This window comes from Triticum dicoccoides, chromosome 2B (assembly GCF_002162155.2).
Source record: "Triticum dicoccoides isolate Atlit2015 ecotype Zavitan chromosome 2B, WEW_v2.0, whole genome shotgun sequence".
NCBI classification, from domain to species: Eukaryota; Viridiplantae; Streptophyta; class Magnoliopsida; order Poales; family Poaceae; genus Triticum; species Triticum dicoccoides.
The window spans coordinates 587,829,807-587,833,685 of NC_041383.1; positions in this window are offsets into that span (position 1 = coordinate 587,829,807).

Sequence of the window (3,879 nt, forward strand, 5' to 3'; positions counted from 1 at the left end):
CGCGCGGGCCGCGCGGGCCAGCTGCGGGCCGGACAGGCCGCGGCGCGGGGAACGGCGGCGCGGGACAGGTGGCGGCTCCATATTGGACGGGGGCGGCGGCGCGGATGTGTCCGGAGCGGGGCGGACGCGTCCGGCGGCGGAGAGGGAAAAGCTAGGGTTTCGGGGGGAGAATTCATCCACGAATTTTGGGAGGAGGGGCATATATATAGATTCTGGGAGCTAGGAGAGTCCAAATGAGGAGCGGTTTTCGGCCATGCGATCGTGATCGAACGACCGAGAGCATGGATGGGAGTTTGCTGGGTTTTGGGCCAGTTTGGAGGGGTGTTGGGCTGCAAAGAGAAGGGGGCTTTTGCGGTTACCCGGTTAACCGTTGGAGTATCAAAGGACCTCCAAATGGCACGAAACTTGACAGGCGGTCTACCGGTGCTATACCAAGGCCGCTTGGAAAACCTTGGTCCATTCCGAGAAGGTTTAACACCCGCTCACAACAAGAGACAAAAGGGGGACGCCGGAGGACATAGGAGTGCCGGATTGCAAAACGGACAATGGGGAAAATGCTCGGATGCATGAGACGAACACGTATGCAAAATGAAATGCACATGATGCCATGATAAAATGCAACACACAAGCAAATGACATGGCAAGGACGACGAATAACTGGCGGACACCTGGCGCAACGAATCCGGGGTGTTACACTCCGAGTGGGAGGTCTGCTCTCCACTTGGTAGGATTTTCAAACACTTAGGCGAGCATTGGGCTGCAGCTAAGCCCCCGAGTGGGAGGTCTGCTCTCCACTCGGTAGGATTTTCAAAAACTTAGGTGAGCACTGGGCTGCAGCTAAGCCTCTGAGTGGGAGGTCTGCTCTCCACTTGGTAGGATTTTTTGTGGCATACCTCTGAAGTAGAAGGTAACAGTCGACCTGCACCTCGTCCTCCTTGCAGGTCGCACGTTGTATTTGTGGCGTAGCTCGGAAGGAGAGGGTAGTAGTCGACCTGCGCCTCATCCTCCTTGCGAAGCGCATGTTGTATTTGTTCTTAGGCGAGCGCTATGCTGCAGCTAAGCCCCCGAGTGAGAGGCTCGCCACTCGGCGGGATTTTGTTTAAACTTAGGCGAGTACTTGGACTGCAGCTAACCCCCCGAGTGGGAAGCTGACTCTCCACTCGGTAGGATTTTGTTAAACTTAGGCGAGTACTTGAACTGCAGCTAAGCCCCCGAGTGGGAGGCTGGCCCACCACTCGGTAGGATTTTGTTTAAACTTAGGCGAAACGGATTCGCAGCTAAGCCCCCGAGTGGGAGGCTGGCTCACCACTCGGCAAGGATTTTTTTTACATACTTAGGCGAAACGGATTCGCAACTAAGCTACCCACTGGGGGACTGCTTTATGTGAACAAAAGTAACAACACTCACTGGGAAAATTATAACACTCTTGTCTTTGATGTATGAACTATAGAAGTACTATTATTACATCTCATCCGAGTGAATACTTAAGTAAAAAAGGGGCGGAGCAGCTCCGCGTTCCAAGCTCGGGGCTCGTCAATCTGGTGCTCGACATTGTAAAGGCGGTATGCTCCATTGTGGAGAACCTTGGTGACGATGAAGGGACCTTCCCAAGTAGGAGCAAGCTTGTGTGGCTTCTGCTGATCCACTCGGAGAACCAAATCTCCTTGGAAGGCTCGATTCTTCACGTTTTTGGCATGGAAGCGACGCAAGTCCTGCTGATAAATGGTCGATCGGATCAAGGCCATCTCTCTTTCTTCTTCTAGAAGGTCGACTGCATCCTGTCGGGCTTGCTCTGCTTCAGCTTCGGTGTAGAGTTTGACTCGGGGTGCGTTATGAAGTAGGTCACTCGGCAAGACTGCTTCAGCTCCATAGACTAAGAAGAACGGAGTTCTTCCAGTCGACCGGTTAGGTGTGGTCCTTAATCCCCAAAGTACTGACGGAAGTTCGTCGACCCATGCACCGGCTGCGTGTTTGAGATCGCGCATCAATTGGGGTTTCAACCCTTTATGAATTAAGTCGTTTGCTCATTCTGCCTGTCCATTCGACTGAGGGTGAGCGACTGAAGCATAGTCGACTCATGTGCCCTGAGATGTGCAAAAGGCTCTGAATTCCTCAGAATCGAAGTTTGACCCATTGTCGATGATGATGCTGTGTGGAACTCCATATCTGAATATCAACTCCCTGATAAAGCTGACAGCAGTGCCGGCATCAAGATTCTTGATGGGTTTAGCCTCAATCCACTTGGTGAATTTATCGACTGCTACCAGCACATGGGTGAAGCCGCTTCTGCCTGTTCTCAGTGGTCCAACCATATCCAATCCCCATACAGCGAAAGGCCAGACGAGTGGAATGGTCTTCAAGGCTGAGGCGGGCTTCTGTGACATATTGGAGTAAAATTGACATCCTTCACACTTGTCGACTATCTCCTTTGCCATTTCATTCGCTCTTGGCCAGTAAAATCCCGCTTGGTATGCTTTGGCCACAATGGTCCGAGAGGACGCATGATGGCCACAGGTCCCCGAGTGGATATCGTCAAGGATTATCCGACCTTCTTCTGGCGTTATACATTTCTGACCAACTCCAGTCGCGCTTTCTCTGTACAACTGTCCCCTTATCACAGTAAAGGCCTTAGATCGGCGGACGATCTGTCGAGGCTCTTCTTCATCCTATGGGAGCTCTTTCCCTAAGATATACACGATGTATGGCACTGTCCAATCAGGAGTGATCACTAACGCTTCCATGATCAGGTCGACCACTGCTGGAACTTCAACTTCAGTCAGATCTGTGACACTTTTAGGCTGCAGAGCTTCTTCGGTAAAAGGATCTTCTTTAACTGATGGATTATGGATATGCTCCAAGAACACGTCACTGGGAATGGCTTCTCTCTTGGAACCTATCTTCGCCAAATCATCAGCCGCTTGATTCTTCAGACGGGGTATATGATGGAGCTCTAACCCTTCAAATTTCTTTTCAAGCTTTCTCACTGCATTGCAGTATCCAGTCATGGATGGGCTTCTAACGTCCCACTCCTTCATCACCTGATTAACCACCAAATCTGAGTCGCCATAAACCATAAGGCAACGGACGCCGAGTGAAATGGCCATGCGCAACCCATACAAAAGTGCCTCGTATTCTGCTTCATTATTGGAGGAATCAAAGTGGATCTGGAGTACATATCTGAGCTTATCTCCTCGGGGGGAAACCAATACTACCCCAGCACCGGAACCATTTAACATCTTAGAGCCATCAAAGAACATGGTTCAGTGCTCCGAGTGAACTTGAGTCGGCTGCTGTTGTTCAATCCACTCGGCAAGGAAATCTGCTACTGCTTGGGACTTAATGGCTTTCTTTGCCTCAAACTTGATATCAAGGGGAAGGAGTTCAATCGCCCATTTCGCCACTCGACTGGTTGCATCCCTATTGTGTAGAATCTCTGACAGTGGGGCGTCGCTAACGACTGTAATGGAATGATCAGAGAAATAGTGAGCAACCTTCTTCGTGGTCATGTAGATCCCATACACGAGCTTCTGATAATGAGGGTATCTTTGCTTCGATGGAGTCAACACTTCAGAAAGATAATATACTGGGCGCTGAACTTTGAAGGCCTTCTCTTCTTCTTCCCGCTCGACCGTAAGTACTGTACTGACGACTTGTCCTGTGGCTGCAATGTAAAGCAACAGAGGCTCTTTGTTGACTGGAGCAGCGAGCACCAGCTGGGTGGAGAGCAAAGCTTTTAGCTCGGCAAATGCTGCATCAGCTTCTGGAGTCCACTCGAACTTGTCTGACTTCTTCATCAGTCGGTAAAGAGGCAATGCCTTTTCACCGAGGCGAGAGATGAATCGACTTAACGCGGCCAAGCATCCAGTAAGCTTCTGGACA